The sequence below is a fragment of the Podarcis gaigeae genome (genome assembly GCF_964106915.1).
Source record: "Podarcis gaigeae genome assembly, chromosome: 18".
Lineage (NCBI taxonomy): Eukaryota > Metazoa > Chordata > Lepidosauria > Squamata > Lacertidae > Podarcis > Podarcis gaigeae.
The window spans coordinates 12,704,358-12,715,642 of NC_139696.1; the positions used below are offsets into that span (position 1 = coordinate 12,704,358).

Here is an 11,285-nt window from a genome sequence, read left to right on the forward strand (position 1 = left end):
TAAATCAGAAAGGGGAGAAATAGAAAAAAGGAAGGGAATACATTAAAAAATTTTAAAAGCATTTTAAATAACAAAAGAACCATAAAATATAACTATATAGTATCTATGTAGATGAATAAACTCATCTAAATACATTCCAAATATCATTAAATTTGATTGTGCGTAATCTTTGTCCATTCATTAGTTGCAATAATTGTCATGTCCTCTATCCATCGATCGAAGGGGGACATATTTTTGCCCTTCCAATGTATAAATATAAATCTTTTTGCAGATGTGAGGGCCCAGAGACTCTATTTTGCTGACCATCTGTCAAGCCCCATAGGTTAGGTATATGAATGATATCTTCTGAAATTTTTAGCTCTTTCCCCACAACAGCATTTATACATCCTAATTTCCACACACACACACAAATTCGCCAATGGACACTGTAAAAAACATGTTTAAAAGAAGCGTTTTCCTTTTTGCATCTCCAACAGCAGGTTGTCATCAACGGATGTTTATGCCATCATGTGATGGAGTCCAATAAACTCAAAATAAGATCTTTTCTTGCATGAGACATAGTTTATAATCTCGTGACACATTAGAAACAGAGCTAACACAGAGCTTTCCTGAAGGCCGGTGTGAATTCAAAGCCCATGGCAGGAGGAGAAAGCAAACGCCTCTGTCAGGCCCTTCGAGGGCCCTGCTTTTCCAGGGACAGTCCCAGAATTACAGAAGATGTCCCAGTTCCTGATTTGATCCTGGAATGTCCCGCTTTCCTTTTTCCCTCCCCATCTTGGAGAATAATTAAAAGTGGTGTGTGCAGGGGCTAAAACGGAGTCCTGTTTATACGGAAAATAAAATTCCTGCACCAAATGAAGGAAATGGTGAAGTTTCCTATAATTTTGAAGGGAAAGGTTACCCATCCACTTAAAAGTCTTTCATTGCAAGTCATTCTGTAGCCTGTCATTTCTTAGGAGGCACAGAGGTTTATTCCTTTATTGTAAATGGAGCCACACTCTGCCTACTCAGAAGTAAGTTCCACTGTAGTCAATGGAGCTTATCACCAAGTAATTGGGTATAAAGATTGTGCAGCTTCACACTGCAACCTGAAGCATTTTTACTAAGTCCCACTGAGTTCAATAGCAATAGCATTTACTCTTTGGAATAATTCTGTTTCCAGTATTATTATTATTATTATTATTATTATTATTATTATTATTATTATTATTTCCTGCCTCTCCCCCCCCCCCCGGGGACTCAGGGCTGCTTACAGCTGAAATATTGTTTCATTCCATTTATCTGTAGAAGATGTTGCACACGATTCCTTCCCTTGCACCTTTTTCCTTTACAACAACCCTGTGAGGTCAGTTCAGCAGAGGCTGCCCTTGGCTCAAGGTGGCTGAGGTTGCAGCGCATAAGGCATCTCTGTGTGCAGTGAGCTCAAATGTGGGAGAAGCTTCCTGGTGGAGAAGAGGACGTCCCTATTCCCATCGGAGAAAGGGGGCTCAGGGAGAGGCATGGGGTGCCCCCCTTTTCCAAGGGGGCTGCAGCTCTCCCCTCCCTTTCCCCATCTCCTCCGCTCCCAAACGCCAGCAGAGAGCCAACGGTTTCCACAGCAACCCTGTGAATGACGCATTTCGGGATTTGCCATGCAGGGCCTAAGGGGGACTTGCCATTTCTGATTGTGAGGGGGGCAGAGACACTGTGAGATCCACACATAGATGCACCACAGAAGCGCCACACACCCAGGGAGCAAGGCTGGCAGGTGTCCCATAACGGGGGTCTGGCTGGCCCCTGTGAGGACAGGATGCTGGACCCCCTTGGGGCCTGACCCAGCAGCCAGGCTCTTCTTGTGTCCCTATGCAACCTCCAGGCCCAGAAGCAGTCTATCCTGATTAGTTGAGGACAGGCAGCCAGGCTCTTCTGGTGACCTTCATGTGCAGACACACCTTTGTGCAAACGCAGGCCTCAAATGCAGGACCCTCCAGCACAGCAAGCGAGGGAAGGGAGAGGCATGGCACTTTTGCTTTTTCAAGAGCGGTGCATGGAGACAAAGACACACAGATGACGCAGCCTTTCACGCATTTGCACACGCACCCACCCTCTGCAAACACCCCTCAGAGTCCCGAGCGATGCAGCCTGTTTGGTGCAGGAGATGCTTGCCATGTCCCTCCCTCTCCATCTGGAATCATCGGCATGGGCATGGCTCGCAGCGCAGTGCCCGTGGCTCAGGCAGAATCTCAAGGAGCATTGAATCCCCCTTTGGGAAAAAGAGACGGATGCATCGCTGGTGTCGCCCCCCACCGGGGCAGATCTCCCATGAAACAAATGAAGGGGATGTTTCAGGGCCCCAGAAGCAACTTCAGTCCACATTGCTTTAAAATCTGGGTTCTCGTAGACGCCAACTGAGTTGGCCAACTCAAATGCATTAATTTTTTGTTGTATGTATTTCAACAACCCCAAAGTATGAGAGTCCATTACACAAAAGTTGCCAGGGCAGAGTGATCTGTTGTAGGACAGCCCCATTGAAGAAGAGGCCTGGCTGCTGGTTGCGAAGGGGCCCTGTGACCAAGCTTCAGGGCTAACAACAACAACAACCCATCGGGCTACGTTTCTGGGTGGCATCCAGCACACAAAAAACATAATGAAATGTCAAACATTAAAAACTTCTCATTATGTAGGTCTTCCATTGCCCCCAAGTGCCCTGTTCCACCAACTTTATTTCCCCCACCTTCATCTTCTGTTTCTGTGTCAAGCAGGCAGATCAACCCCCCCTTTTAGGCCCCCACATTGCCCCACACCAAGCATCATTCCGGGCTGCTGCAGTGAGAAGGGAGACGGAGGTGCCCAGTTCTGCTCCCACATATGGCCCCCCCCATGCCTCCAGGGTGGCCTTTTCCTGGCTTAAGGGGTGGCATGACCCTCAACCCTGGAAATTAACAAATGCAAGGATTTTGATTACTTGGGGGGATGAAGGGAGAAGAGAAGCTGTGAGGGAATCTCTGCAAATGGAGGTGGCCAAGTTGGGGCCATTAAGAAACAACAGAGGGCAATTAAAGGCCATTGGCAAGTCCAGAAAACTGTCCTCCCCCCTTGCCCTGAGGTGTGAACAGAGACTGGGGGCTTGCCAGGGTAAGAGAGCTTTTTGGCAAGGTGTTCTGGGAAGGAGGAGGAAGAAGAAAGACTGGGATCCACCTTGGGCAGCCCCTCTTGAAATGACCACGCTGTAAGATCTGGACTCTCTCTATGCAGACAGAAGGTGTAAATAGGGAAATAAACCGTATTTCTTAAAGCTGCAACTGTCTCTGGCGTGTCTCAATTCTCCAAAGGACCACAGACCCTGGGTGAGCACCTGGAACCCCCTGGGATCTTGCAGAGAGTAGCGTAGCACACAACTTTTCTAACACTACTCATTTGTTTTTTTGGTTCTCCGAGTGCGTAAATCTTAAATTTGCATAAGTTGCGAGTTACACATATCCTTTTTGAGGCAAGGTGACACAGGACTGCAAATACAGTTGCCCCATAGATTTGTATAATGGCATTTATAATCCTGGCAGTTTTGCTTCCATTTCCTTCTCTGATGATCCAAAGCCTTTTCCATGGCTGCCCATTGCTCCCAGTATGACCAGGGATGGTGGCAATGGGAGCTGCCGCTGGGTGGAGGGCAGGCAAGCTCGCCCCCCCCGTCACCCCTGGATAGGATCGGATCCCCTCGCCTCCCTGCAGGGTCCCGACTTGACCAAAGAACAACACCAGGCGAGGGGAGCGGGGAAGGAATGGGATACAATAAATCCATTTTTATTTGTTCATTCAAGGAAGACTATTTCTAGGATAAAAGCTACATATTGTACCATCGGTTTTGTTGTATTACATTATTATAATATGGTCGTCTTTTATTTTCCCTTTTTGCTATCTTTTTTCTCTGGAAAAAGCCAGTTGTGCACAGTAGCTGATGTTGTCATGCTGCCATCGTCAAGAGGGAACGTGGGGTGAGAGGGATTGTTTTTCAATTTATTTACAATGCAAAGGACTGCCTCCATTCGAAATTTTAAAGAAGCACCATTCATGATCCAAGACAAGACATCCCAGCCGGCAAAGATGGAGAGGAGGCAGTGGGTGAGGGAGAAGAGACCCCCTTTGCTGTCCTGGGCCCAGCAGACAAGAGAGCAGATTGTGCAATTCCTGGGCCAGCAAAGAAGATGGGGCAGATTCACACACACACACGGGGTGGGGAGACCAAAGGGAGCCAGAGGAGCACCACCTTCCAAGCAACGAACACATCCAACTCAAATTAAAATTCACCCCCTTGATGACGGATCTGAGCGACCCACAACCAGGGAGAAACCAGAGCAGCTCCCCAGACCCCCAAGGCTTGTGCTGGTCCTGAGCGCTCCGCCGCTGCCCGAAGGAGCCTCTGAGGGCGGCCTTGTGCAGGTCTATGGCTGCCAGCGGCACAGGGGCAAACAGGCACACGTACAGCGCAGGGACCAGGCACTGCACGCCCTGTGCTGGGATTGCAGAATTGTGCTGCTGAGTCCGACCCCTGGTGCTTTTCAAATAACTAATATAAATTGTGCCAACGCAGCAGAGAAAGTCGCTCCACTGCTTCTGTTTCTGCCAGCGAGGAGAGAAGGAGCTGCCTGGCTACAGGAACCCTTGACAAATGCAGAAACACCACAGTTTTTTCCCCAGGCCCACCCCGGAAAAGCCAGCATCCCTTTGCAACAGCAAAGACTGCAGGCTTTGACCCAGGGCCATTGGGGGTGAGAACATAAGACCACTGGAAGAGGAGGTCTGACTAGCCTAGTTTCCTCTTCTCACACTGGCCAAATGCTCCTCCGAACCTGGGGATCCAGATAGACTGCCTCTGTCCACGAGGATAGCAGAAGAACCTGGCTGCCGAATCAGGCCAAAGGGGGCTCATGGCCTCACAGGGCCCAAGCAGATGCCCCCAAGCAGGACCTGACAGACTGCGCAGCTTCTCCTTGTGCAGAATCCTCCCTTTACATTTCCAAAATCAATAGGGACTAGAGACTTGGTGGTGGTTGTTTAAAAGAATGGAAACCGACATTGATGGCACTGGGAGAGCGTAAGCCCTGCAGGATCAGGCCAGGTCAACCTGGCAGTCGCCTGTGGCCACAATGGTCACTTTGGAGAAACCTCCAAACAGGACCTGAGCACAAGAGCAGCTCTCCCCCCTGCGGTTTCCATCAACTGGGATTCAGAGGTTTCCTCCTGCTGGGTATGTGAGTGAGACAGAGAGAGAGAGGTTAGTGAGCTCAGTGGATAAGAGCACGAGACTCTCAATCTCAGGGCCATGGGTTTGAGCCCATGTTGGGCAAGAGATTCCTGCCTTGGACTAGATGACCCTCGGGGTCCCTGTCAGCTCTACAATTCTACAATCAATTAAAATTCACAGGACTAAGATTTTGGTGAGGATATTGTTTAAAAATAGATATCAGACGTATTATTATTATTAAGATTTCTATACTGCCCTTATCTCAAGGGGGTTCACAGAACAAAATACAGGACAGAAACAAGTAAATAATTAAAAAACGAAACAGAAAAATAATTTATAGATCCCCCTGAACACCATAACAACAAACCCCTTTTGAAAACATCCGTTTCTTACTGCAATTATTTATATAGTTATAGATCTAGGAATGTGTATATTTCAAAATGCACTTTCAAAAAAAAGGGACGGAAGGGCCGCTGAAAAGGGGCGGGAGAAGGGCAAACGGGTGCTGTTCCCTAGGCAGGGCAGGAGCCCACCCAGGCCCAGGAGCCCCCTTCACCCACAGCCCTGGCACTGCACCTCGCCAATGCCATTCCTTGAGCTCATCCTGCCCCCGGCCCGCTCCAGGGCACCCCAGAAGGTCATGATAGCAGGTATGGGGGGCAGGCATAGCTATGGTATGAAAACAACAAAAGGACATAAGCGATTCCTGAACCACCTGGTAAGAAAATCAATTTATGAGGTATGGGAGAAGTATAAAAATCTATTAGAGTGGAAGACACCATGGTGGCTCTCTCTGTTAGAAGCAATATCTGTTAAAAAATTAAACATGAGAGGTGGCTGGGCAATCTAAATAGAGCTGTTAGCAGAAGTGGAAGATCAATTCAAATGGAAAAAGTTTGGGACTTCCGGGTTGGCGCCTCCGGTAATGGCGGAATTCCCCTGATCTGGAGGAATTTGCCTCGTGGATATTCGGTCTGGCCGCCATGGCGAAGGCGGAGACCCACTAAAAATCACAGGCGGGTGAAGCCTGTAAACGTGGGATTCGGCTGGCACCTTTTGCGCCTCCCCTACTCGCGGGGAAACCCGGTTTCGGGGATCCGGAGCGACGTGGGGTGAGCGGCGCGGTGCTTCGAATTGACTGCTTCTTCCACGGAGCGAAGCCGCATAGCTGTTGCCGGAGAGCGCTGACTTTTTCCTGTGGACAATTTGATCTTAAAGCAACTACCCGTGAGTAGAGCGGAGAATTGGATTTTTAAACGTCTTAATTTGGTGTCGAAACGGGGAGGTCCAAAACAGGAAGTCCACCTTCCCCTTCTGTAAATAGACTGAAGCAATGAGGATGCAAGCTGAAGTCGCGGAAAGCCCATTGTAAAGGACTAAATTTCCACCGGTAAAAAATACTAAACCCCCCTTGGTGGCAGGAAAAGAGGGGGGAAAGTTTTGGTCTGAATATACCTGCAGGAGAGAGCAAACAGAATTAAAATACCACCGCTCCGATCCTGGAAACGGGCTGCCAGCAGGACTGACGTGCTTTAGAATGCTCATTGACCGTGATTAGAACGTTCACTGACAGCTAGTTAAATAAGAGAAATATATTGTTTCCAGTGTCTCCGTTTAAAAAGGAGTAAAAGTAACTGAAAATTGAAACTAACTTTATTGTTTGAACTGTGTTTAAAAGGACCAATACAAATAGAAACTGTTTCCCTCTAGAGGAAGCCTTTGAAACTGTTACAAGAGCTGAGCTGGGGGAATTTCCAGCTGCAAGATAAAAAGCTGTGAGATTCTGGGACTGACCTTGAATCACTTAAGAATGTCGACAGAAGAGGCCTTAGTGGTTGCATTAAGTAAGATAAATGACTCACTGGAACAGCTCAACAAGAAGGTGGATGTGGTAACTACCAAAATCGATAATTTGGGACAAAAAGTGAACATCAATACAGAAACTATTCAGAAATTGATACAGGAATCTACTTTGACATGGCAAACTGTGGAGAAGGCTAGGGAGAAAGTTGTTGCCGTTGAACCTAAAGTAACACAATTGGAGAGAGAGAGAGAGAGCCCCAGCCTTACAGATGCAACTTGATGACCATAAGTTGATGCCTTCTATGATTGAATTTAAAGAAAGTCAGATTTTGAGGATCAGAGCCCTACCTGAACTGGAGAAGGAAAGTTTGATAGATCCCCTCACACAGGAATTTGCTGATTTTTGAGACCTGGACTTGGGTAAAGAAGAGATTAAAATTGTGAGGGCCTTCAGACTTGGAGAAATCTTGAAAGACGCCCTGAAATATCTTTTGGATCTTAGTTTTAACTATGGAGATTTGGTTGCCCTGTCGAGAAGGAATAAAATCATCTCTAGGTGGGAGTTTCCCCGAGATCTACTCTTCAGTCTCAAAGGAAGGAAAATAAAAATAAGATCAGTAGAAGACAAAGTAAAGTGCATGTATAAATACGAAGAAGACTTGCAGAAGGGACTTGGAAAAGAGTTAAGAGCCTCGGACAGAAGATTACCAGGTTGATGGACTATATGGGATTGGCGGAAACGACTGGCAGAATCCGAGACCAGGGAGAAGAGACAGTGGAAGAAGATTGGAAAAAGTTTAAAGACTATTAATAGAAATATTGTAAAATTAATGAGTGTTAGAAAAATGTTGGAATGAAGTTATACGGCTTTAGTAGAAATGTTAGAAGGAATTAAGTACAAATAGATTATTGGAGTATTAAAGGGAAAATAAGGTTAAAATATGTTAAGGCAATTATATGACAGAAAATAGAGGAAGATGGAAAGGAATTGCTGAAACAGTTAATAGAAGTGGAATACAAAAAGGGAGGTGTGAGGAGGTCGTTGAAACAAGCGAATGTAAGATATGATATTGAAATGGTATAATGTGTGTTTTAAATTGTTTTTGCTTTGTTTTGTTTTGTTTATTGTGTTAAGGTTGTGTTGTGCATTGTTTATACATTGTATTGTATTGTTTTTTCTTTTTTATCTTCTCTTTTCTTTCCTTTTTTCTTTTTTGTAGTGTTTAAAAGTAATAAATATTATTTTTAAAAAATGGAAAAAGTTTGAAGACATTAGAGAGATACTATCAGATTGGTTACAGTACCATCAATTACCGGTAAATGATGTCTTCAAACTGGATAAAAAAAAGTTTTGGTACAGAGATGTCAAGGTTTGAAAAAGATCTGTTGGAAAATAATGTGAAATTACTTTCAAAAATGAATAAATTACTTTTAGAAAGGCTCACTAAAAATGACGTTAAATCAATAATGATACACTGGGCAAGAATCATAGAGTTGGAAGAGACCACAAGGGCCATCGAGTCCAACCCCCTGCCAAGCAGGAAACGCCATCAGAGTACTCCTGACATATGGTTGTCAAGCCTCTGCTTAAAGACCTCCAAAGAAGGAGACTCCACCACACTCCTTGGCAGCAAATTCCACTGTCGAACAGCTCTCACTATCAGGAAGTTCCTCCTAATGTTTAGGTGGAATCTTTTTTCTTGTAGTTTGGAACCATTGCTCCGTGTCCGCTTCTCTGGAGCAGCAGAAAACAACCTTTCTCCCTCCTCTATGTGACATCCTTTTATATATTTGAACATGGCTATCATATCACCCCTTAACCTCCTCTTCTCCAGGCTAAACATGCCCAGCTCCCTTAGCCGTTCCTCATAAGGCATCGTTTCCAGACCTTTGACCATTTGGGTTGCCCTCCTCTGGACACGTTCCAGTTTGTCAGTGTCCTTCTTGAACTGTGGTGCCCAGAACTGGACACAGTACTCCAGGTGAGGTCTGACCAGAGCAGAATACAGTGGCACCATTACTTCCCTTGATCTAGATGCTATACTCCTATTGATGCAGCCCAGAATTGCATTGGCTTTTTTAGCTGCCGCGTCACACTGTTGGCTCATGTCAAGTTTGTGGTCAACCAAGACTCCTAGATCCTTTTCACATGTACTGCTCTCAAGCCAGGTGTCACCCATCTTGTATTTGTTCCTCTCATTTTTTTTGCCCAAGTGCAATACTTTACATTTCTCCCTGTTAAAATTCATCTTGTTTGTTTTGGCCCAGTTCTCTAATCTGTCAAGGTCGTTTTGAAGTGTGATCCTGTCCTCTGGGGTGTTAGCCACCCCTCCCAGTTTGGTGTCATCTGCAAATTTGATCAGGATGCCCTTGAGTCCATCATCCAAGTCGTTGATAAAGATGTTGAATAAGACCGGGCCCAAGACAGAACCCTGTGGCACCCCACTAGTCACTCTTCTCCAGGATGAAGAGGAACCATTGATGAGCACCCTTTGGGTTCGGTCAGTCAGCCAGTTACAAATCCACTGAGTGGTAGCATAGTCAAGTCCGCATTTTACCAGCTTCTTTACAAGAATATCATGGGGCACCTTGTCAAATGCCTTGCTGAAATCAAGGTAGACTACATCCACTGCGTTCCCTTCATCTACCAGGCTTGTAATTCTGTCAAAAAACGAGATCAGGTTAGTCTGACATGACTTATTTTTCAGAAATCCATGCTGACTATTGGTGATCACAGTATTCCTTTCTAGGTGCTCACAGACTGTTTGCTTAATGATCTGCTCCAGAATCTTCCCTGGTATTGATGTCAGACTGACTGGGCGGTAATTATTTGGGTCCTCTCTTTTCCCCTTTTTGAAAATAGGGACAACATTTGCCCTCCTCCAGTCTGCCGGGACTTCGCCTCTTCTCCAGAAATTCTCAAAGATGAGTGCCAGTGGTTCTGAGATCACATCTGCCAGTTCTTTTAATACTCTTGGATGCAGATTTTGGTTATAATATACAGGTTTTATCATGGGAAAAGTTATGGAAGGAGGATCTGAAGTTTACAGCCTGCTGCTCGTTGAAAGAAAATTACATGAAAATGATGTACAGAACAGCACTTGCCATTGATCGGCTTCTCAAATAGAAACACTTTTCTTACATTCTGGCAGCTTTAAAAGACTTGGAGGTTGTTACCCGACTGTCACCCGTTTGCTGTGAAAGTATGGTCCAGAATGAAGCAGTATCCACTATTTTTACTTTGATACGGTTGTAATCGCAGTGTCCCTAGCATGGATGTCATCCGTTATTCTGTCCAGGTCCTGCTTAATTTGTCAAAGTATGAAAAGACAACTGACGCCGTTTACACAGTGGAGAATTGTGTTGATACTTTACTGGACCTACTTCAGATGTACAGAGAGAGAGCTGGCGACAAATTTTCAGAGAAAGGTGGAAGCATTTTTACCAAGACGTGCTGCCTGCTTGCTCTTCTTTCAAAGGACTCAAGAAGAGCTTCTGAGATCCGAGGCAGCTTCCGAGTAGGTACTCGCCTTCAGAGCCTGTTTAAACTCCCAGCACGGAAACAGCAAATGGATGCACGAAGAATGCTTGCCAAACAGAAGTTGGCCGCATACAAAAAGGGGCATTTCTCTGTCCCAGCAACTCCTCTAAGGACAACAATAGTTTCAAGGCAGAGACCAGAATGGATTTTAAGGAAAGGTAATATAAAAGAGATTGTTGATCCTCTGCAAGCAATTCAGATGGTATTCCTTGGAATTCCTTATTACTAAAGAATGACTTTTAAAATGATATTTAAAAAAGCATTGTCAGGATCAGCTTTCATATTATGTAGAGTGTCATATAAATCCATATCCAATTTTATCAGTATATAGTTGTGATACCTCAGTTTTATTGCACATTTTTGTATGTCAGCTTGTGATTGGTATTGTCTTTATTAATTAGTTGGATATGATTTGTAAGTAACAAACTAAACTATGTATTTTTTTAAAGGCTGAGATTTTGTATAAATTAAAAAAAGGGGGCTGCTAGAGGCGCATTGGAAAATGGCCGATAATACCATCTCTCCGGCTCACACGAGGTAATTAAGAGGCTGATATGGGAGTATGCAGCCTCCCTTGTTGCCCCAAGGGAAGGGGAACACTGCCTTGCCTGCTGTGGCCATAAATCACCCCCGGATTCGAAAGAAGGGGGTGAGGGCACTAGTCTCTCCCGGACGCTGTCTCTGATCGCACACTGGCTGCAGAAGCTCGAAATAAACAAT

General features: G+C 45.4%; 1 protein-coding gene and 1 long non-coding RNA gene across 2 annotated transcripts in view; one reads left to right on the top strand and one right to left on the bottom strand.

Moving 5' to 3' along the window:
* Positions 1–11,285, top strand: part of LOC310835890 — a 230,989-nt gene that overhangs the window by 196,181 nt on the left and 23,523 nt on the right. The gene's annotated exons all lie outside the window — the stretch shown is intronic.
* DIRAS1 (DIRAS family GTPase 1) overlaps positions 1–11,285 on the bottom strand; it is a 140,273-nt gene that overhangs the window by 112,180 nt on the left and 16,808 nt on the right. The gene's annotated exons all lie outside the window — the stretch shown is intronic.